This window comes from Condylura cristata, unplaced genomic scaffold (assembly GCF_000260355.1).
Source record: "Condylura cristata isolate star-nosed mole 26May11 unplaced genomic scaffold, ConCri1.0 scaffold00027, whole genome shotgun sequence".
Classification (NCBI taxonomy): domain Eukaryota; kingdom Metazoa; phylum Chordata; class Mammalia; order Eulipotyphla; family Talpidae; genus Condylura; species Condylura cristata.
Window position 1 is genome coordinate 6,844,776 of NW_004567128.1, and position 24,698 is coordinate 6,869,473.

The 24,698-nt window shown below is 42.8% G+C and overlaps 1 protein-coding gene across 1 annotated transcript in view; it reads left to right on the forward strand.

The window, feature by feature from the left end:
• The first annotated feature begins 8,897 nt into the window (after positions 1–8,897).
• CDKL5 (cyclin-dependent kinase-like 5) overlaps positions 8,898–24,698 on the forward strand; it is a 144,901-nt gene continuing 129,100 nt past the window's right edge. Inside the window, exons 1-2 of the mRNA XM_012730240.1 lie at positions 8,898–8,937; positions 20,381–20,431. The gene's annotated coding sequence lies outside the window, so the exon portion shown is untranslated. The remainder of the gene's footprint in view (positions 8,938–20,380; positions 20,432–24,698) is intronic.

Here is a 24,698-nt window from a genome sequence, read left to right on the forward strand (position 1 = left end):
TAGATTTATTCCTCTATACAATTCTAACCTCTATCTAGTTCGGAGAAGAGAATATCACAGAGGTAGTGCCGACCCTAAATATAACAAAGGAAATATATAAGTGTGTGTATAAAATAGCTTAAATGTCTTTAAGTCAATTATTGGAAGGAACTGTGTTGCAGATAATGGGCAGATTCCACAGAAAATCTTACAGGTGTGTTAGACGAGTAGTGGTCTCTGTTTTGAGATAATCACAGCAGTGAAAGTAAGTGATTTGTGGGGTCCTTCCTGATGGTACAAGGGGTTAAGCACAGCACTATGAAGCTATTGGCAGCCACTGCAGCATGAGTTTGATCTCCAGCCAGGGAACTGACCCACAGGGTGCAGCAGACCTCTCCTGACCCGCCTGCTGCTCCCCTCAGCAGTGTACTTCGTCGATCTGCCTGTCCTGCTCCCCACTCTGTCTCTGGGGAAGAAACCTTTTATAACTCCATAATCACATAGCTCTGGCCAACACCCTAGCTCTTATGTGCATAAATAAATAAATCTTTTTTAAAAAAGTAAGTAACTGGGCCCTCCCTGGTGGCGCAGCGGGTTAAAGCACAGCACTAAGAAGCTTAAGCCACTTCCACGTGAGTTCGATCCCAGCCTGCCCCGGAGGAGTCCACATGGCGTGGCAGACCTCTCCTGACCCGCCCGCTGCTCCTCTCAGCAGTGTACTTCATAGATCTGCCTGCTCTGCTCCCCACTCTGTCTCTGGTGAATCCTCTCACCCTCTGCATCTCTGGCCTGTACCCCAGTTCTGTATGAATAAATAAATAAATCTTTAAAAAAAAAAAAAAGTAAGTAACTGATTTATGGTGGTGGTGATGTCTGTATGTTTGTACCTGGCCTTAGTTAAGTTAGAATACTGAGACTGGCAGCATTAATATGGTTGTGACTTTCTGTGAAACTCTGAATGTAAAATCACAAAGTGTTATATCTATATATTTTTCACCAAAACAGCCTTTCCCTAACATTTTCATCAGCATTTTTCAAATACTAAAAGTTGAAAGAACTATGCAGTGAATATCCACATACGTAACACCTGTCTTGGTGTTTTTGTACACTTCTAAGTAATTTGATACTCACTAGTAGATGAGGTAGCATGTTTTGACCTTTGTTTTAAAATGTGGGCAGTTTTCTTCTCATTTACATCTGTCTTGTAAAATTTCAATTTGATAGATAACTGAAATGAGGTGGACTTGATCTTTTATCATGAATGTGAAATTTAGGAAAATTTAGTGAAGTTTCTGGAGAACAAAGTCTGTAAAGATTGCCCTCAATGAGTTGTATTATTTAAAATACTCCACAGCGAATCTTTGCCTTGGCTTGAGAATGTAATAAACAGTAATATCTTTTGAATGGAAAAGTTGTGTTTCTGGGTGGTAAAAAGGCAAGATAATGCATAAAATAAGACTTGCCCCTCTTAATTTCCTTAAATATTTAGGATGTCATATTGGATTTTTATCTGTAAACTTGGTCAAGACAGTCTTTTAGAATAGCAGAGTGAGGGCTCTCCCTGGTGGCTCAGTGAGTTAACGCATAACACTATGAAGCGCTCCCAAGCCACTGTGGCATGAGTTCCATCCCTGGCCAGGGAGCTGACCCATATGGCACAGTAGACCTCTCACAGTAGACATGTCCACTGCTCCAGAGTATTTCAGTTGATCTGCCTGTTCTGCTCCCCACTCTGTCTCTGGTGAATCCTCTCACCACCCTTGCACCTCTGACCTGTACCCCAGTACCCCAGTTATGTAAGAATAAATAAATAAATCTTTAAAAAATAAAACTTAAAAAAAAGAATAACAGAATGAAAACTTGAGGCAAATGTACAGACAGCTCAAATTCCCTACACAGCCCCCATGCCCTTTTATTCTAATGATAATTTACCTAGTGCTACTGAGTTCAGCTTTCTAGTCTTCATTTTCTTCTTTTTTGAAATGCGTATTCTTAAGATAATTTTCCAAATCTTTAATTTTCCTCTATTGTGTAGCAGCACAACACAAAATGATGCGGGAACTCACCGATCAGCTCATTGATTGATTCATTCAGCAAATGCGAATGTTTAGCTTTGAGAAAACAAAACTAAGTGAGACATAATCTTTATTTTTAAGGCAAAAGAATAATATGGTGCACTGATCAATACAGGTGACAGCAGTGAATAGTTGAGGTCCACTAGATTTTGTGCTACCTTTCTAATGACAGCAACTGCTGTTCTTCAACCATTTCTGCTTGATTTTAGGTAGTGAAGATGCCAGCTAGAAGTGCACACAGAACAATGTTATGCTAATGACTCATTATAATATCAGCACTTTTAAGAACAAGAATTGAGAGGATTTGAGAGGAAGCAATATCAATATGTTTTTCACTGTGTGTGTCTTTATTTAACCAGCTCAGAATCCTAAGGTGCCCTTAAAAAGTCTGTAAAATTGTATTGAATTAGTTCTAGTATTAAACCCAGAAAATGAAAGGCACAGCCATTTTATTTCTTCTTAGGACTGAGACTCTGTGAACTCATTTGTTTCCTATACAAATTAAGTGCTGGGTGTAGTTTTTTCAATTTTTAATTACAATCTTGAGATAGGAAAGATTATATTACCTTTCAGTCTATCTGCATAGATTCAAGGGCAGGGTATCCTTTTGGGTCATTTCGAAGTTTAATAACCATTTGAAGGAGGGACATGGCAAGACGTTGATCAAGTCATGTCACAGTTGAGCCAAGCAAGTAAGCAAAAGACAAAAAGAAATGGCCACAGAGTGCATCACTTGTGTGCCTTCACATACTTCATCATCATTTGGTTCTCATTAAGGAATAGTAACTTTACTTTGACACCTTTGGAAGGTAGGAAAAAGGCTTTCTTTTGATCCGAGACTGTAAAGAACGTTCCTGATACATAGCACTATTATGTAAGTGGGTTCTCATGCTGAGAGGGTATAGCCTGTGGTTCAGGATTAGGCTTCTGGACTCAGTTGCCTGGGTCTGCATCTTGATTTCACAGCCTACTGCGTGGGTTAGCGTGGCTAAGTTACTCAAACCTTGCCTATAAAATGAAGAGAGGTGTTACGTGTATTAGTTACCCATTGCTGCCTAACGAATCACCTTGCTTAGAGAAGTGAGTCGCTATGTGTAGCCCACACTCAAGGGGAAGAGAATTTAGCTTTAGCTTTTGAAGGGAGAAATGGGGGGAAAATTTTGTGGGGCTATTTTTAAAGCACTACACAATGTCACAGAGGCATTGCAAAAATTAAATGAGATAATCCATGGCTATTGTTCAGCACAATGCTTGGTGCACAGTAAACACTCAAAGTGTTGAATGATAGTTCTCCAAGTATATCAGTAGGCTGATGCTTAGCTAGGGAATCTGGTTTCATCCAGATTCAGACTTGAAAAATAAATTTATTGATATTTGAAAATCATAAGCATTAGAAACATATATCTGACATACTCCTTTGGTTCAGTCTCTTTCATAATTTTTTGTATGCTGTTAAGGGGAGCAGAGTGAACTGTATGTTAGGAATCACCTCTACCTAGACTCATCAGGCCAGGGGTGTATAGAACTATTAAATTATTTAGACCAGATGGAAAGATGCTAGAATTACTCACTATTATGTGCCCCAATTCCCACACATTTCCTGCTGCTATCTATATAATTAGCTGACTTCCTTCTTCTAAAGTCAAAGACAGAGCATCTCCATTATCTTATTAGATATTACACTCGAAATAAAAAGCCCTCTACATCAGTAACAGCATCTATTAGCATTTCCACCCTCCAGCTCCCTGGATAGCCCTGATACCATGTGATCTGCGTACCCTAGACTGAGAGAGACTAGGGGAATCTGCAGCTACCCCAGGGAATTGAAAATGGGCAGGATGGGATAGAGGTTGAGGGAAGGTTCTAGATGTCACTGCTCTCTCCGATGATCCTCAAAATAGCGGAGTACCAGACTTCCAGGTTTATGTTTTTCCAAGAGCCCTCAGATGTAGAGTCCATATTATTCTCGGCTATTTTTGGCACTGTCTGTGATTGGAGAACATTCCCTGATGGCTATATTTCTGTAAAACACATGTTCTGTAAAATCGGCACGATTCCCTGGGGGACATACCAGTGTTGCCCCACCCTTGTCTGCCTGGCACTCACCCCCACCTACCCAGGGCTGCTGGTGGAGAGTGCCTGCAACTCTGCCTGAGGGTTCTTTCCCAGGCTGTGGGAGCCCCTCTGCCTGCATATGGGGAGAACTGGCAATTCTGGAGAGGTAATGCCCGGAAGGCCTTCAGAATGGCGGAGAAACAGCCCAGTTCCTCGCTTCCCTTCTAGGAGGGGAGAATGGTCTACATCATCTACCAGAGCTCCTCAGACAGTCTTGCTGAGCTCCAGCCCCCACAGCAGTAACTGGCTTGATGGCACACCTATTCTTGGCTTCTCCTCTTCCCGGTCTCACTCACCCACTCATCTTCTGGTATTTCTTGGGATCAACTCTCAAATGAAACTGCTTATGCTTGAATCCTTGTTCTAGGGTCTGCTTTGGGGGAGCCCAAACTAAGATATCATTCATGGGGTCAATGTGAGGATTCAGTGAGATGGTATACACACAATGCCTGGCACAGAACAACAGCCAGCAGTCATTGATCAGTCTCTTTGTGCCAGCACTACCTCAAACACTTTCTCTGCATTAACTCATCTAACCCTGCATTCATTTTCACAACAACCTGTTATTATGCCCCTTCCAACCGTGAGGAGACAGACACACTGAGAGTAACTGCCCCTAAGATCACACACTATTCAAACTGTTGAAACCATTATTCTAACCCAGGCAATAAATGTTAGAAACATTCTTTCAGGATTTTGGAGTGGTTCTTTGAGTTACTGGAGCTCTAACTTATTGAATTGACCTTGGGAGATGGTGGCTTGTTTTCTGTGTATTGTTGACTCACAGATAATAGTATTTTGAAAGAGATTTTTCTTGTTGCCCCTCCTAGGAGGAGTAGGGCTTCTGTGGGGCAGGTGACCTTAGCAACTAGAAGCTGTGAGGATCACACCCTGTGGTCACTTAAGATGCCTTGAGCCACTAGCCTGTCAGGTGTTGATGGGGAAGTTAAAATCAAACACAACATTCAGGTTTTACCTGGTTTGATTTTTAATAGATGGAAAAGACCTGAAGGTCAGGGAAACTATCCATGATGTAAAGGAACACACAAAGCAAATTTGCCATAAAAATAGGCAGTGATTAGAAAAAAAAAAAAAAAAACTTGCTTCAAATTGATGTTCCATGGAAGGGAACCTGCTCAATAATGTCTAATCCTCATAGTCTTACCATGGGCCAGAAGCTCTGCTAAGCATTTCGTAAGTCATTACTCAGGCCTATGAGGGAGACACTATCATTATCACCATCCCCATTTTACAGAGAAGGAAAGAGAGACATGGAGAAGTTAAGCAATTTGCCCAAGGCCATAACAAGAGCTGGTATGAATTTGAATACCAGAGACCTGCTTCCCAAGGCTCGTGTTCTAGCCACTAAGCTACACTGGCTTGCCAACCTTCGCTTTCCTAGGCCATTCTCTTCTGTGTGGCTTTCCCACTTGGGTCTTTTGAAGCTGATGTTTCTATTCCTTCTATGCTGCTCATGATTAAACTCAGTGTTTGTAGGACAGGGATAGAGGTTGTAATTGTTTAAAATGAGGGACTGGACTCACATTTCTAAAATGACATTTTCCCAAATGGCATGAACTTTACATGAAAACAAGTAATATCTGAGTCTGACGTAAGCTCTGAGCAGGGCCAAGGATTAACTAATGCTCACCTCTTCCTGCAAACACTCCACATTTACACATTGATTTCATTCTTAACATTTTCTCCTAGATTTTGATTGCATCATAAGGTATAGGTTCAGATGAGCATTTCATAAATACTTTTGGACAGTGAAAAGACGGCTCATTTAATCTTCTAGAGTTGTCCCACATATATCCAGGTTACAAACATCTTACATCTTGCTGACCACTTGTTTATTGTCAGGCCCCACAGGCTGTAACATCTGTGGCAGGATGCGTCTGAGTCATCTGTCAGGAACTCCGATTCGGACTGCCTTCAATGCAAAGAAAAGGCAGAATTTGTTTAATGAAGCAACTCATTTTTTCTCTTTTATTTCCAACTCTGTGTTACTTAGTATAGCGGCTTTGATCTAAGGCTGGTTGCCCTCCTGCCACAAGATGGCTGCCAGAGGGAACCAGCCTACTTGCTTCCTTGCTTAGCCAGCAGGATAGTCAGAGGAACCTTCTCTCCAATCCAAGGCCTGCTAAGTCTTTTCCTTTAGTCTAATTGGGTCACACATTGGTTAACTAAGACTAATCAGCACCCACTTCTCTGGAAGTGCAGCTGGAGTGGATACCCGAACACAGTTGGGGTGCTGTTAGAAGGGGCAGGAGCAAACAGATGCTGAGGCGGCTCTGAAGCTGTTGTTTGCTCGGGGAAAATGGTGACCTAATGGAGAACCTGGCAGAGAACCATCAGACTCGGAGATGATGTATGTAGGGTTGCCAGAGTTAGCAAATCAAAAAGAGAAAGCCTGGTTAAATTTGAAATTCAGATCAACTGCAAATAATTTTTTAGTGTAAGTCTATGCACCTCTTTCTATATACACTACAAGCTTACCCATTGATTTGGTTCTTAAGTTTTTCCTCCCAAATCCTGATTGAATTATGAGGTGGTGTTTTGGAAAAAAAAAATTTTTTTGAGAAAGGTTAGAAAACTTGTTTAGTCTTCTACCCCTGCGCTGCAAGAATCCAGCATACAAATACATACTTATACTACAAATTATTCCTTGTTTAGCTGAAATTCAAATTTCACGGGCCTCCTGTATTTTATCTGGCAACTATTAATGTATGTCAAGTTCTTGGCACAGAGCAGGCATTCATTCAGTGCTATATTATGTTAGTGTGCTTTCTACATAAGGAAAGAGCTCAGTTAAATCGAAGCCTGGGACTTGTGAACTCTTAGTAACCTTCTAGAAAATATACTATTTCAATCAAAATTGCAATTAACTCCCCCACTACTCAAAACCAGGTGAAAACAAACACCCCGGAGTGGAGCTGTCTCAACAGATACTCAGGTATTGGTCTTGCCTTATCTTGCTGGGAATCTACACAGATAAATCATTCTTCACTTGATTTAAAGGTAATGCTACTGCAATTCCTGGGACAAAGGCAGTGACACACTGAGATAAAAATGGAGCCATTGCCCAGGAATTCTGGCTCCCAGTAGGCGAAACTTGAGGTCACAGCGCTGTTACTTTGCATCTGGAGGAGGCAGGAGACTCGGCAAAGCTCTCTGCTGTTGCCTCTGACTCCATTTTCCCTCACTGCTAATTCACTGTTCCTAGCTGTAAATGTTCTAATATGCTTCCTGAAAAAAAGCCGAAGGGAAAGCCAGCACCTTCATTCCCTCATCAAATATTCACCATGTTAAGGAAAGAAAGCCCTACTGGTAGCTTGGCACGGAATGGCCAAACCCTGCATATTGCTACATATTGTTACCACATTCGAGACAGGAATAGATGAAGTGGATTTTATCCAAGTTATCTATTTCCCATTACAGTACTGCATATTTCTAATTTGGTGCCTGCTATGACCTCATGCAGTCTATTTTCTGTGCTTTTCCTAAAAACCAGAAAAAAAAAACCCACCCAGTTTTTCTGTCTTTGTTTTTTTTTAAGTGAATTTGCATAGGTCGACCCACAATGTGTTTAAAATATTTTTTCTTAATTTTCAAAAAGTGGCATTAGAAAGGTATCTCCTTCCATTTCATCATCTCTTCATCCTCATTGGAAACCCGCTCCATGACGGGTATTAAGATCTTTACATTTCTGCTGGTTGGGCGATGACTTCATTGCTTTCATGCCGACTGGGGAATCTCGTGTGGCGGAGCATTGGACCCAAGCGGAGCTATAGGTCGCTGCCGCTGCCGCCAGCATGCATCTAACAGCCGTTTGCCTGCTTCCAGCTGCGGTGTCAGGAATGCTCAGGCTACTAGTTCTTTGCTCCTGATTCACCCCAGGCATCACAAGCTGAAGGATAAGTGGACGTGCGAGTGTGTGTATATGTGTGCGTATACATGCATGTGTGTGTGCACGCGTAGCTGCAACAGTTGGGCAGCAGCAGCAGCAATGGATCTCGGTATCATTTTTACCAACGATAGAGATAACTGTCTTCCGTCCTTTATTTCCAAGCAGTGTCTCTCGGCTCTCGTCCCAAATGTGCTTTCCCTCACTTCCCCGAGCCCTCCCTTCCTCAACCCCCTCCCTTCCCCTCCGGCACGAGTCCCTCCGGAGGGAGGCCAGGATAGCTGCGCCGCAGGCAGGATTCCCCTTTTTTCCGCAGTGACAGGCGGATTCCCGGGCCTCCTCGGTCCCGCATCCTTGCAGCCGCCCCATTCCCAGTCACGATCTCCGCCCCCCTTCCCCGACAGCTCGCGCCTCGGGCCCCGCCCCATCCCGCCACCCGGCCCAGGTTGCTAGGGCCTGGCGGGGCAACCAAACCCGGAGCGCGTGGAGGCGCGGGGCGCGCGTGCGCGCGCAGGCAGGCTTTCTACAAGGGATCAGTGGTCCTTGGCTTCGGGGACCCGAGCACGAGCGGCGCGGGCGGGGCGCGCGAGCCCGAGCCCAGGCCCAGCGGTTCTTTCTCATTGGCTTCGGCAGAAGTGGGCGGGGTGGAGGCGGGACCTGGCGGGGCTTGAGGAGCTTCTCCATTGGCCCGAGCGGGCAGGCCGGGGCGGGGCAGTTAGCAAATTAGGCTGCGCGTTCGCCTCAGCGAGAGGGCGGGGCCGGAGGTTTCGATTAGTTGTCGCTGCCGCTGGGGAAGGTGAAGCGGCGACGGCGGCTTCTGGAGCTCTGGGGTCCCCGGCTGGAGGTGGGGGACTCGGCGCGGTGAGTAGTCGCGCCGCCACCCTCCCGCCACACCGTCTGGTCCTCACGTCGGTCCCGCGCCTACCCAGCTTCTCTCGCCCGAGAGGGGACCCACCCGATCCCCCAGGCAGGCGTGAGAGGGGCGGCGGCACCGGTCTCCCCAAACGGGGAGAAGCTGCGAGTGCGCCCCAACCTGGAGTGGCCCCTCCTCTGGGGCTCAGCGAGGCACTGGAAGGGCTCCCTGGAGAGGGACTGGGTCTATATTTGGGGTGTGGGGAAACCGGAGGGTGCGAGGTGAGGCGGCGGATCGAGGCCGCCCCGCGGGGTTCCCCTCAGCGGCGGGTCTGCGGCGTCCCCGCCCCGCCGCCCCCGCGGCGCGAGCTCCCCCGGGCTTGCGGCGAGGGAAGCCCCTTCCCGCCGGCGCCGAGGAGGAGCCTGCGCTGAGGAGCCCCCACCCGAGTGGCGAGGAACCCCGGGACCCCGGGACCCGCCGCGGGCTGCCAGTCGCTTCCCCGGCCCTGCTGACCTTGGTTGCCCGCGAGGGTGGGCGAGGGACTCACGCCTGCCCCGCGCCGCCTTCAGCCTCCCCGAACAAGTTTCCGTGGTTGCTGTGAAGTTCACGACTGGCAGAGTGGGGAGCAGTAGAAATTGGTCCCTTACCAGACCGTCAAACCCTTTGGACCCTGATAGAAATGAAATCCGGGGGTTGGGCACTAGCTCCCAGAACGAACAGGACCTGCTGGCGTGGACACGTTCTGAGCCCGTGTTGGGGGAAAAAAAAAAACCCGAACACCCTTGAGTCTAAAGGCAGATCATCCGTGAGGGTTTTTTTTTTTTTTTTCTCTCGCTCCACATGAGTGTTAAAGCACAGAAGCCGGAGCGAAAAAAGCCTGAGCTCAGTATCTCCACCGCGAGCTTTGACGGATGCTGTGATATTTAGTAGTTGCAGACAGTGTTCGGTTAACACAATCTATTTTAATTGGCTGAAATTTAAGCTTGATTTCAGAAAGTCTTGCAGACACAAGATAATTTCTTCCCTTGCATCTGAATTAGGTTTGTTTGGACCTAACGGTTATTTAGTTAATGTAAGAGATTACACAAATTAATTTGCCTGAGAGCATTTGACTGAAATAGGAGACATTCATGTGTACAGAATAGGATTATTGTTTTAGGTAACATCTCCTGGAACAGTTCCAGCTTGTTCTTTTCTTGCCCGAGGGTTACAGAAAAGACATCTTTACCAAGGCTATTGGGAATTTATAGGTGAATGACATTTAGAGGCAAATTTGTTTTTAATTCCTTTAAGTGTTAAAAAATATTTTATTCACAAATTGTGAAAACTTGTGTTTACCTTGTTCCTGCATATTTAGTATTGGGGGGTTAGTGTATAATCTATTGGACAACTCACTTAGCGTTCATTAATAATTTTTTTAAAGGGGTGCCTCTTTTTGAGAAGATGATAGTCGAGTACCTTAGTGAGCCTTTCCATTTCTTTATTAAAGTGCTATTTTCGGTTTGAGCGTTTTTGGCGTTGACACTGGAACAGGAGTAAGGAAGCCTGCAGCATTATTACCAGTTTGACACCACCAGTGGGTGTTTCTGTTGACAAATGCAGAGAAGAGAACATTTGGGAAGGAAATCTTTTTTTTCCGGGGGGGTGGGGGGTGGGGTAGGGTGAGGATGGGGTGGGGGGTTGGGGGTAAAAGTGAGGGGGGAAGGAGCTAGAAGAGAAGCTGTAAAACTAAAGCTACCAGCACAGTGTATGCTGAGCATTTCACAAGTACAAGGAAACCTAATTAGGAAAAATAATTCAGTTTGACTGTATTAAATGATAGAACTCTGAGAGGCATGTTAAATAAAGAGAATCATTCCAAGATTGTTGAATAATCTACCATTTCAGAGGAGTTGGAGAGTCTTCAGTTGGAGAGTGTCAGATCCCTTTGAATTGTCTGGCCTTTTAAACATAATTATCACCACGATTAAATTGATATAATGTATATATGTAAAAAACAATTTAGTCCTCTAATTTTGTTTACTTAGCTTATTTCCTAAGGCTAATTTAAGGAAGAAAAAAAACAACAACCAAACTTGATACATTAAGCAAATAATTGGGAGTAAGTATTCTTTCTTTCTCCAGAGAGGCTTTTTTATTTTTTCCTGTCCAGATTTATAATTTATGATTTCGGGACCTGTGGTAAGGATTTTTTTTTTAAACTTCTTGAAGCTCAGGTTTTCGATTTTTACTTAATACAAGTTCCCTGGACGAAAGCTGCCTTTATTTTAATTGTAATTTTCTTGGAGTCATTTTAAATCGGAGTGTGGCATCTACAGTATTCCCTGGGGTGCTAAAAGAAAAGGCTCCCATTGAGGAAAATTGCAGGGCCATCCCGTATAGATGAGAAATAGAGGGTTGACTGATTGCGAATCAGATGTATTCTGTTCCAAATATGCTGCATGGGGGTAAAGGCAGTTCCATTTAATGAGAACCAGATTTTGCATGGTATGTCTGCTTTGAAGGTGCAGTATTGTTACATTATACACTGAAATACAGAGATGGAGAAATTCCTGTAAGTATGCTCTCCCTGCCCCCCAGCCTTGCTTCACCATTGCATCCAAGAATCTGAGAAAGACTCTTTCAACAGTAGTTGCATTGTTGGAAATGACAGTGGCTTCTGTTGTAGAAATTTAACCCTTCGTTATGATTTGCGTGGAAGTTTACTTTGTGATGGACAATTCAGCAGTGTCTAAGAATATGGTTGTAGGAAATTTGTAAGGAAGCGAGCAGAGGAAATAAACCTTTAGCATATGTGATAAAAGTTCACCTATTTATCCCTCCCATTGTGATAACTTTGGCTGTTACCTCTTGATTTCTTCTGGATGTTAGAAAGTAGGCTAAAATAGCCCGTTATTTTGGGTAGTTAGTGTAGAGACAAGTCCTTTTCATGTGATAAGTTGATGTTAAATAGTAACAGAAGGAATTTAAGAAAAATGAGTCCACATGTTTGCATCCAAAAGATCAGAAAAATCATTTAGGCAACCCTTGACTTTGTTATAAGAATAGCAAAATATAAAGTATTAAGTTGCTTTCTGAGAAGAAAAGGCTGTTCATTTAGGGTTTGATCATTTTCTAAAGTTTTATATTTTGGCAACATCAAATTCCTTACTAGAGGAGGAGATGGCATCTTAAACGTTCTTCCTTGATCTGACGATGGTGGTCCAAGCACATTTCAGTTGATGGAAATAATGCAATAAGAAGCTACCTTTGAACTTTCGGTTTAGGAGGCTTTTCCACTTTACTTTCAATCTTAAGGTTAGAAATTTTTGGTTGGTGATACATCACTTTAGTGTTTAGAATTACATTTTTGACAGTTTATAGACTGTTTCCCGTATATAGAGCTGTTCATGGATGACTAACTTCAGGTCTCATTCGAGTTTATGCATTTCTTGATCATGGGATATGAATTTGGGTGTAGTTCTGTTGGTGGGTATGAAAAGCTGAGAGTGAGGACCTTCTACCTAAAGAATTTGATCAAATTTAGACAATTGAGATTTGGGAATTAACAGAACATTATTTATTAGATTGAAAGGATCTGGTCCATTCAGATCTTTGAAATTGATTGTCAACACTTTGAATTAAGCTTTTTACTTTGAAATATTTACATTTGAGATTGTTCTAACTAGTCAGTTTTGGGTGTGGTCTCATTTGGGGACAGCCTTTATAAGCACTATAAGCTATTGAGCCTTATTGACTGTTGGATCCTATGGTAAATCATTTATTTGCATGAATATGTATGTATACAGGTCTTCTCACACCATGTCTTTGAGATACGTGTTTTTCTTCTTTCCTGCACACATTTAATCAGATCAGCTTAGAAAGTAATTTGCCCAGATACCAGCTAGTCAGCAGCGAGGCAAACTTCCATCCGAACCGGTCTGACTTGCTTGCACCTGTGCTCTTCAAAACCATGCTTTCTGCTTCTCCTGGGGAGCCTCATTCTTCAAACACCTTTTGAGCTAGTGTGTCACTCCTGGGGTGATGCGCAGTGTAAACATGCCTTCTAGAGGTCACAGGCTGCTTCTGGCAAAGCCTCCTGAACTTCAGCCCCTTTGGAGGCCGGACTCAGATCCGTCAGCACTGCTGCTTAGGACAAATGAAGTGCAGACTTTTCCAACAGAGGCTCCTTACTTCTGTTTCTTCATAAATGCAGGCAGGTTGTACACAATTATTTACACCCAAAATGAGGTAGCTGTTTCTAATTAACCACTTGGTATTTCATGTTTCTGCATGTTCCATTATAACTTTGGATTGGCTTTGATTAAATTTGCTACACTAATAAAGGCTATGGAGATCTTCCTTGAATTCAATTTTGTGGTTTAAGCTGTGCTCTTGAAGTAAAATGGCAGATGGGATCTCATCTGTAATTGTAATGATTTCAGTGAAACAAAACCTAGAGGTGAACTCTACAGAGATGTGTTATTGTTGCTTCTCAATACATGGAAGTTGGACTCTGACAAATTTCCTACTTGAAGGTAGAGTTTTCTGCCACTTAGCAGCCTCTTAGGAGACAGAGAGAGAGAGAGGGACAGAGAGACAGAGAGACAGAGACAGAGAGAGTGAGAGTGTGTTTAAGACTCATCATTAAGAGAGCCGAGCAGTTGCTTAGCCTAAAAGAACACTGGGAGTTAGGGAGGAAAAGGATCTAACATTTTAGTCTGTTATTGATGAGAACCGCTTTTGTCACTTAATAAAGTTAGAAAGGAGTGATGAATATTGTAGAACATCAGGGCCAGAAGTCATCTTGGTCAAAGCAAGACATTTGGGCCTGTCCATAAATTCTTGTGGGTTTCCTTACAAAGTACCAGGGCTCAAGATGCATTTTTCTCAGCTTTATTGAGGTGTACTTTACTTACCATCAAATTCACCTGTTTTACTTGTCTCATCCAGTGATCTTTGGGTACATTAGAGTTGTGTAATCGTCATTACAATCCAAATTTAGAACATTTCCCTCACCCCCAAAGATACCTCCTGCCAACGTGCTTTTTTTTTAACCTTATTTACTTGTTTCCCCCACCCAGATCCCTTTATCAAGTCAGACGCTGATAAACAAGTCCTGTCTATTTTCAAAGATGTCTTCTAAAAATACCCTATGCATATTACAATTTCTTAGTGCTTTTTATATATTTAAAAGTTTTTTGCCTGAACAGCACATAAGCAGAGTATAAAAAACAGTACTGGAAATGGTATAAATTACCATGTCTTTGTGGTTTCATCTGGATTTTATTTTGATCTTTTTTAAAACCAGCAAATAAAATAGAATTTTTTTGATATGTTGGAAAATTAGGAAAAGAAATCTAGGTTTTAAGTGATAATTATTGGGCAAGAAAAATCACTTTAAGGTTTGAAACCAAAATGCTTGGTGTGCTTGATTTGAAGCCAATAGCACTGTGTACCTTATTGTTTGTGCTCTAACACTCCCCCCTCACCACCCCCCTCAGGTGCTTCTGTGCAGGCCGCCAAGCAGGCTTCGTTAAATTCAGGTACTCAAACACATTGTCTGCTCTCTGAGTTGCTTCAGACTGGATTGTTGTGGGCCTTCGATACACTTGAAACTGGTAGGTAGTGTAGGTGCCTTTTCTCTTGCCTGCATCATTTTCTTTTTAGTTACCCTTGAGGGTGGGTGGGAGGTAGCGCTAACTTGGCAACAGTTGTACAGGGTAGGTTGATCGCCACCAAGTTCTGAAGTGTTCTCCTTTGCTCAGTGTACCGTGTATAAGATGGACACTGCTGAGAGGATAATTCAGGGGTGTCATTTTGGGGCATACGTGTAATAGAGTGATACAGTGGTTGGATTGGATGTGATGTGTTTTGGGAGCGATCTAACTTTCTGTGCTTTTAGATGAACATTTTTCTATGAGAGTGACCCTTAACAGGTGCAAGACAGGTAAGTCGGTACCTCCTTGTATGGTAGGTTGTATCTGGATTTTTACTAGCAAACATGTTGGGTGGAACATTACTCTGATGGTAGTTTACTATAAATTCAACTGGTCAAAATGGGTTTATCCTTTTAAAACCTGCTTTGAGGTTGTGGGCAGTGTATAATTCTGCTATTATTTTGTAGCCTGTGTAGGAAAAAAGCCTAATACCAAATAGTAACATTCATGCTTTTTGACACTGTCACTTTCTTGATTTAGAGGAAAATGTGATTTTGAAAATAACAACTTTGGTTTCTGCACGTTAACAAAACATTTGGCTGAATAAGTCATGTGGTTTTTCTTGTTTTTTTTTTTTTTAAAGACTGCCCTAAATTATTTTAGGTAAATTGCAGTTTTAGAGGGCATTTTCTTAGATTTCTGTACTGTGCTTAAAGATTAGGTTCTCAGTAGCATAAAATCGTATCATAATAATCAGATCAAGCACACATAACACACAATCAACATATGGCAGATAAAAAGTAATAGTTAAAGAATAACTTACTGACTTGTATTTGCCCGATTATCCTGACAAAAATCTAGAAACTAGTTTCCTGTTGTCTGGAATCTCTCAGAGTATAAAAACTGATTCAGGTGTGACGAACTTGATGCGATATCCTCACCTGAGGATTGCCAGCCTTTTGTGCTTTAATTTACTTTAATTGCTAGTAATTATTACTAGTAGCATTACCTCTAAAACATAAGATGAGAAATGCAAAGGGAAATAAAATGTTTTAAAGGTTACCAATTGGACATACTAGAGATAGATGGAAGCTAATTTTGTGCAAGATCAGTGATTTCTTTTGAAAATAACCTGTTCTACATGCTGAGCACCTAACATTTGTTTGGCAAAAACTTACTGAATGTCTAATCTGTACCAGACTGTGACAGAGGGTGGGTGAATGATAAATGAAAGGAAGTAGGCCCACCCTGCCTGCAAAGTTTTGAGTCTTGACTTAGAGGCAGGGCGGAAGTATAGGCCAGTGGGCTCCGAAGCCGGCCTGGGGCTGGCCACATTGACTGGTGACATTAAGTGAGGCCTGGAGGGGCAGGACACACTCCAGCTGGGGAAATAAGGTTTCTTGGCAGAAGGTACAAATGCCCTTAGGCAAGGTGAGAGCTTGAGGTTTTTTTGGGGGAAAAAAATCTTTTTAAAGAGCTGGAAAATTCAAAATGGTTGGAAAGTCGCAAAGCAGGTGAAGAAGCAGAAGGGGGCTGGGGGGAGGGGCAGGTCTTGAAAAGGCTTAGTAGGCCATCCGCTTGCTGGGTTTTTGAACGTGCCCTAAGTCTCTGAAGGTTTTAAACAGAGGTGTGACGTGAAATGAAATGGCACAAAAAACCTGCAAGAATTTTAGCTCAATGGAACCTTGATGATTTACCAAAAAGGTCATAATCCCTGCAAAGTAAAATATTCTTCCCTCATTAAAAATTTTGCAGCTGCTGCTTTGATTGTCATCTCTGATACTTTCTTTGTTTTTATAAAAATTGCCTTAATTTTCTAAAGACTCCTTTGCTTTTATGCTTCACCATTCTGTTACCCTTATATAGGAATGTCATTTCTATTTATAACTGAGTTAAAACATTTTTTCTAAGAGTTTTAGACTTCCATATTTAAACTGAAAAGACTTCCCCCTAGACACCGTTAATTTGCTCAGGGTTTTTAATGAAATGTTTCATTAACTATAAACATTAAATTTTCTTTGTTTTCCCCCCAAATACACTCTTAGGTTAACTTAATTTTTCAGCACTTAGGCTATTTCATATTTTATGAAGTCTTGTCAAGCACCTAGTATTTGTAGAGAATTTTGTTAATATTGTTTAGGAGCACTAATCTTTGGTGAGAGTATCACTTCAAATCCTGTTCACATTCTGTGACCTTTCCTCTTTTATATTAAACTGGTCTCTGTTGAGCTTTTTATGTGCAGGTGAGCTTCTGTGTGTAAAATTTCCATAAAGGTGCAGTTTTATGTATCCTGATTTGTTTCTTTCTCTTTCTACAGCAAGCTTTCCTACATGCTCACTTCTCTTCATACACCTAAAGTTCTGTTTGCATTGGTGTTCGGGCATTCCTTCAGTTCATCCTTGTCTGGATCGAATGCTGTTGTCCACTTTCCCCCTCACATACGTGTGTTTGTGCACAGGCATGCGCACACACATAGAAAATAACCACAGCATTACCCCCTTCTGCATTATTCCTTTGAAATCTGCAGTCTCTAACTCAGCTCACTTTGACCTTGAGTTCTTAGGTTTTCTTGAACCATTCTAGTGTTTTATATTTCTTTTCTTGTTGCTTTGATTTTTTTTTTTTCCTCCTGATGCTGGTAACTTCTGAAGAGTCTGCAGTGGTTTGTGTTCACTCCTTGGCCTAGGCACTTATTTTACAAAAGTTGCCTCGTTTCAGATTTTAGAAACTGGTAGGTTTTAGGGTGGATGGTTTCTTCAGTATCCAGAGTGACTGCCCTGGATTTAGAGCTGGGCTTTGAGTCTTCCCTCGCTGCAGGATTGGTAAAGGATGGTCATGCTTGTCTTCATTGGCTGACCCTGTGGTAGGGTATCTTAATGTCTTCAGGCAACTGAAAGGTGTCAGCAGTGCTCTGTAATCCAGCGGGAGAAACACAAACAGTGATTCTTCTAGGCTGATCTGCACCAATAATGGGAATACAGGTGCTGGTACTCTAGACCAGAAGAGGTGCGCTCAGCGCAGACTTAAGGGGGCTGGGGAAGGCAGTGATTTCTGAGTGTTTGTAAAGAGTCATAAAGGAGGCCCAGAACGTCAGGTGGAGGGAAGGGGTTTTGGGCATTTATTCAGACTTGGAGATCTAAGAATGAGCATTAAAAGCTGGAAGGAGAGCAAGAAATAGTGTGCGTTTATGTATGGCGTGCCTTACTCTGATGCTTCCCCTCCAGCGACACCTCAGGATCTTTGTGTTTTTTTTTTCTGGATGGCCATCTTTTGACTTTTTTTTGTTATCCATTTTTTACTTTTACCTGAGAGGATATGAAGGAAATACTAAAAGCAGGAGTTTAAGTAGGGGTGGACTTTAGCAAAATGGGTAAGTAGATGGTGAGCTCCATAGGGGTGTGGTGTGTTGATCTTCGTGCATGCTGGGGCAGAACCGGGCGCCTGGAAGATGCTCAGGTGATGCTTCTCTCCTAAGGTATCCCTGCACCTCTCGTACTGACACCGCCTTCTTTGGTCCCTGGCTTCTCTTCTATGTCAGGTACCTTTCTAGGCCACCTGCCCCAGAGAAGTCACGCCCTCCTCTCCTAAGCTGGAATCCAGGCTTGTGACCTTACTTGGACCAGTCACTTGACACAGGGTGAGATTTGTAGACAGAGGTGAGCATTGTGAGGTGGCCGGCAGGTGCACTTAAATTTTGACCTGGTGATCATGGTGACAACATTTGCTTCTTGAGCATGTGGCAGTTCAGTCCTGAGGGGGGTGGGGGGTTGGGGGGGTGATGTGTGGCTATGGTTTTTGTTTTGGTGGTATTTGTCTTCCTAGTCTCTGATCCTTTGGGATTTGTGGTTCGATGTTGTATGTTATTTTTGAAATATTTTCAGTCATAATTTCTTCAGACATTTCTTTTGTCCCATTCTCTGGAATTCCAGTGACCAGAATGGTCAACCCTTTGCTGTCCCACAGCTCTTGGATGTTTTCTCCTTCTTCCCTTCCTTTCCCAGTTTTCTCCTGTGCTTTGGTTAGGTTAATGTCTAATGACTGGTTCTTTCCTAGGCTTAGGGAGATTTTCCTTACCTGCTCTTGTTCTTCTCTTGCCCCTGTGCCAGCAGAATGCCAGTGGTAAACTGTTACTTGGTAGTGGAAGTCTGTAGCTGGCAGGTGGAGAGTGGTGCTGGGTGTGGCCTTTTGTCAGATCAAACCTCAGATTTCCACTTGCATCAGTGTGCAAGGTCTTGTCCCTCCCCCCATATTTTCTGGTGAGCTTTGTGAGGAATCCTGCCCTTCTTCCCCAGCTGCGGTGAGGTTTTTTTTTTTTTTTTTTTTTTCCACCAATGCTTTAAGCATTTAACTGCCCTTTCTTTCACAGATGCAGGCTTTTCTTCTGAGGACTCTGGGAAGGATCTGGGTGTCTTTCTCGCCCTGAGGCAGCTGCAGTTTGCTTTCCCCAAGTCTGCATCACAATGGGCACACTGAAGGGCTCCTTCTCTGAGTGCTTGGTAGGGTTGCTGGAAGAAGATCCTGCCAAAGATGGGGCCTCCCCAAGTTCTGTGACCGCCCCCTCAGTGGTTCCACACTGCCTTCAGCAAGCAACACCAGGCTTCTTGTCAATTTGCCAGTTATTCGAGATGAACTCTTGTCAGCGTCCAGTTGCAATCTCCTTGGCAGGGCTTGTCTCTCCTAAGGTTTTGAGCCAGTTGGTTACCTTACAAAGAGGTTAAAGATTGTCATGAACTTGAAATGAGTTCTCTCTTTAAGATTTATTTATTTATGCACACAGAACTGGGGTACAAGCCAGAGGTTCAGGGGGTGAGAGGATTCACCAGACACAGAGTGGGGATCAGAACAGGCAGATTGATGACGTACACTGCTGAGGGGAGCAGCGGGGGAGACAGGAGAGGTCTGCCTCGCCATGTGGGTCAGCTCCCTGGCGGGGGATTGAACTGGCGCTAAAGCAGCCAGGCTGTCTCTGCAGTGCTGTGCTTACTCCATTGCATCACTACAGAGGGCCCCCAGCTCTTTTTCATTTTAAGGGCAGACAGCTATGTTCCTTCCAGCTTTCTTACTTCAGGGTAGAGGACACAAGTTTGGTTGTTCTTAAAATTTTAACATCATGCTTAACTAAGTCTAAGCTTAATTATTATTCCTCTTCTGCTGAATCAAAGACTTTGGAACCTTTTTTTTTTTTTTTAAAGATTTATTTATTTGTGCATACAGAACTGGGGTACAGGCCAGAGGCTCAGGGGCGGCGAGAGGCTTCACCAGAGACAGAGTGGGGAGCAGAACAGGCAGATCTACGAAGTACACTGCTGAGGGGAGCAGTGGGCAGGCCAGGAGAGGTCTGGCTCGCCATGTGGTCTCCTCCGGGGCAGGCGGCAGGCGGGAATCGAACTCATGCGGAAGTGGCTTCAGATTCTCAGTGCTGTGCTTTAACCCGCTGCGCCACCAGGGAGGGCCCAGACTTTGGAACCTTTTAACTCTTGTCTCCTTCCATTTTGACTCCTGATGCTTTAGTTTTACCTTATTTAAGCCACCTTAAGCCTGTAAAATTAGTGAATACTCACTTTTCTTTATTCATACCATTTCTCCCTCTTGGTTTAGTTTCTTTTCTTCTTCTTTTTTTTTTATTATTAAAGAATGACATTAAGTAGTTCTTTCACTAAAGGCCTGTCAGTGGTATACTTGGTGTTAGTGTTTCTTAGTGTCTTTCCCTCACTTTTTCTCTTGTAAGATTGTTGAGCTGGGCACAGAATTTTATAGTGAAAATTCTTTTCCCTCAGGATTTTGATGATGTTCTTTTCTTGTGTTTTGCAGGTCTTGTTTGCTGATGAGAAATTAGTCAGTTCCGATGTAATTTCTCTGTAGGTGGGTAATCATTTTTCTCTTGGCCTACCTTTAAGATCTTTCTCTTGCTTTTGGTTTTCTGCATATTTTCTCTAAGTGTGGATTTGTTTTTATATATTCTGCTTTTATTTGGTATATTCCATCATTCTGAAGACTTGTAACACTTTCAATTGTAGATAAAATCTTAGTTACTATCTTTTAAAATATTCCTCATTTTCCTTTCTGGAACTATTATTTAGATATTGTTGGAGTTTTTCATTCCATTCTCCATATTGCTTTTCTTTATTTTCCATATTTACTTCTGGGTGATTTCCTAACATCCTTCTTACAAGTCACTGTTTTCTCTTTGTGTTTAGCCTTTTGGTTAAGCTATTTAACGAAAATTTTCATGAACAACATTTGACTGTTGTTTTCAACAGTAAACTGTAAATTGTTGTTTTCAACAGTAAACTGTAAATTTCTGTTTTCTTTTCAATCTGCTTTTTAATTTTCGTAAGGGCTTTTTCTTTGAACATTTAAACATACAGTTATGCTTATTGCCTTTGGATTATTTTCTTAACTGTAGTTCTTGAAGATTGAAGTTTCCCATTTGGCTTCCCTTCCTCCCACCCTCCCAAGTTTTGCTTGTTTCTATGTGTGGTATGGGATATTTGATAGTCTGGGAATTGTCTGTGCCTGGCTGGTGGAATGCCACTTATCATGGTCTTGCATTTGTCTCTGAGGTAACCATTTGGATACCCAGCTTCGGAGAGTCTGTTTGATCTGTTCTCAGGTGGGTCTTTCATGTCCAGAGACGGATGTGAACCTGTGTGTGGTGGAGCAAACACTTGGGCTTTTTCTGTGCCTTGGCCACTCTTCAGTACAGCCCTGCTGTGTGTAGCTTCTCCTTTGTTCTGATTTACCCAAAGACAGCTCCTGGTATCTCTTGGCTTAGTGCTGGTATTTATTCCAGCTTCTTTCCCATGCATGGACTTAAGGCAACACCTTTGGTTTACTGGCCCATAATCATTTGCATTTGCAGTTCTTGGTTTAGAGGGTAGGTGTGAGCGATCCCTGTGCTGTGAAGACTGTCATTATTAAGACTATTCTAGTCTTCCTGACTGTTGGTTAAGAAGTAGTTCATCCCCTTAAGAACCAGGATGTAGTCATAACTATCGGTCTCCTCTAACTTCAACAGATTAGTTACCAAAATTCAGTTAGAACTTGACTGAACTACAGTCAAGTGGACTACAGTCCCTATTACTTATTAACAAAATGGGTTTGTTTCTTTCAGGGATGGGTTGTTTCCATGATGCAGTTGAAATTCATATAGACTTATGAGCTCTTTTGGACTGTAATCAGAATGTAGAAGGTGGTTTCTCGGGGGAGGTACATTTTAACAGTCAGTGAGAGGAGAGAGTATGGTGTTTGCCAACCTCAGGTGGTCTTCTCTGGTGTGACCTGCCAGCTGCCAATCCCTGTTCATTGTCACGAGCCCTTGTCATTGTTCTCAAGTCTGCAGCTCCATCATCACCACTCCTGCTCAGCACACACCTTGCTTCCACTCTGCTGAGAACAGTTCGAGGGCCTTCTGGCTGGTTTTCTGTACCTTCTGGCACCATCTACAGATTTACCAGCTGCTTTCTTTCTGGAGCTGCCCTTGCCTTCTTGTCTAGAGGATGAGGTGCTTCTGTTCCTTGTAGGCCAGTCCCTTGCCCAGCGCCCTCAGCGCCACAGTGTGTGGCAATCATTTTCCCCCAGCTCTCCTCTTCGTCATCCTGGATCCCTGTGCATCTTAACCATGTGTGTAGGTGCACAGTTTCCCCCCTCGGGGACATCTGGAAGTGTCTGGAGGCATTTTTGGTTGTCACAAATGGGGTGGTGTGTGTGCCACTGGCATCTGGTAGGTGGAGGCCAGGGTTGCTGGGCACAGCAAGGCCCCCACAGCAAGGAGTTGGCAGTGCCGAGGTTGAGTGACCTTGCTGTAGCTGGCAGTCGCTTTCGACTCTTTTTTTCCTCTGCCTCTAGCTCGTTTGTTCATGTTCTTGTCCTAGAAAACTTTTCCCGAGCCACTCATCGACTCCTCTCCTGCCTACATCACTTGTTCCCCTTCTTACCTAAACTCCTGAGTGCTCCATATGTAGTCTTCATTTCTCATTCACTTCTCAAACTGCTGCTCTTGCTCCCTGGCCTCCCCCTCCCATGCTACTTAAACCAAGTGCCTGTGTGCACCTGTGATTTCTCCACTGCATTTGGTGCTTTGCTTTAGTCCTGCTTTACTTGGCATTTCTGTTGCACTTGCCACTCTTATTCATTATCTTCTTAAAGGAGCTTGTTCCCTGGGCATACTTGTTTTCCACGTCCCTTCTCTTAGGTTTCTTTCTCTGCATCTTCTCTGGGCTCGTGTTGAGCCACTGGTTCCTTACTGCTGCCCCCTGGGTTTCACTAATTGAGCCAATGTAATCCTTGGTTATCATCTCGGTTATACCCAGAATTTCAGTTTTACTTGTATACAGATATTTTTCTAAACTTCTGAATTCTTCCCTGACTTACCCTGTGTATTTTAGACTTGTTCATAATAACCTTCTGGAAATCTGCATCTAAGTATTCTATAGGTATGCCTGATGTGAAGTATAGAATCCTTCCTCAAACATGGTCTTCTTCTTCTTTTTTTTTTTTTTTTTTGGTTAAAGATTTATTTATTTGTACATACAGAACTGGGGTACAGGCCAGGGGTTCAGGGGTGGCGAGAGGCTTCACCAGAGACAGAGTGGGGAGCAGAACAGCTGAGGGGAGCAGTGGGCAGGTCAGGAGAGGTCTGCCACGCCATGTGGTCACCTCGGGGGCAGGCAGGAATCAAACTCATGGGACCTGGCTTTAGCTTCTCAGTGCTGTGCTTTGACCCGCTGCGCCACCAGGGAGGGCCTTGATTCCCCTTTTTATGTCTTACTCAATTTAAAGTTTTAGGTTTTTTTCCTCTTCAATTATGAAAAGAGTACATCTTCAAACAGAAAATTAGAAAAATTTTGAAAAGCAAAAGGAAGAGACACATTCTCTGAAAGACCATTGATATTAGTATCTTCATGTATTGCCTTCTAGTCTTTCTTTGAGAAACTGCAGTGGTACTGCCTAATGTATTCATAACCGCCAAAGTCTAGAAATACTTCTTTTGATGTCAGGTGCTTTACATATACTATCGTAACCTCAGATTAATCGTGGGTGGTCAGTATTATTTCCTTTTTATAGGAAACTGACCTGATTGAGGTCAGTTTATCTAACAACCAGTTTGTCTCACAGCTGAGAGGTGTGGAACTCACAGTGTTCCAAAGTCTTGTTTTTTCTTTGCCTCCCCACATTGCCTTTTTATTCTCCAGCTGTTTATACCATCTCTTCAGTACATGGAGGGCATGATTATTGCCCACCAAGAGAGCATTTTACTGGATTGAAGGAATGACAATGAATCCTTTCTCTTTAGTAGCCTGAGAGAACCAAGATGGCTATAGAAAGGGAACAAGAGGTGTGGAGCTAGGAGGGTTGGCATGGTTGGAACTAGAGAGAAAATTAGAAACTTACTTTGCCTTGCTTTTTTAAAATTTTGTATTGTGGAAAATGAATGATTGCATGTTGTCTAGAACAGTGGTTGGCAACTATAACCCACAGGCCAAATTTAACTTACTGCCTATTTTGTAAGTGAAGTTTTATTAGAACCTAGCCACACCCTTTTGTTTGCATATAGTCAGTGGCTACTTTCGAGCTATAGCGGCGATGTTGAGACTTAGCAATGGAAAACCACAGAGCCTCAAAGTTTGAAATATTTACTATCTCTTCTTTTCCTGAAAAATACTGCCAATCCCTGACCTACTAGTCTATATGTATGTTGTGCCTTTTGATTTATAATACCTTAGTGAGAAGATAGGATGTATTCATTTAGTTGGGGAGTTTAGATAAATATTTAAAAGTTATAGGTGAAGTAAGACCAGACTTTTGTCAACTAAAAATTGGGGGGTATGGATTTCTGCACTAAACAGAGTTCTAAAAAACAAATGTTTTGTATCATATTTTAGACTGTAACAAAAGGTGTGGAGTCTCTCATTTGTACAAATTGGGTGCGTCACAAATTTACCAAGTCAAGAATTCCAGATAAAGTAAGAGCAAGTTTTTTATTTTTAATGTTACTGTTTTTTAAGAACATATTATGTTTTTTTTTTAAAATACCTATATTTGACCGGATGGTTTCACTCATAGCAGGAGTATAATGGACCAGGCGAGAAAATAACAAAAATAATGAACAACCATATACCAGAGACAT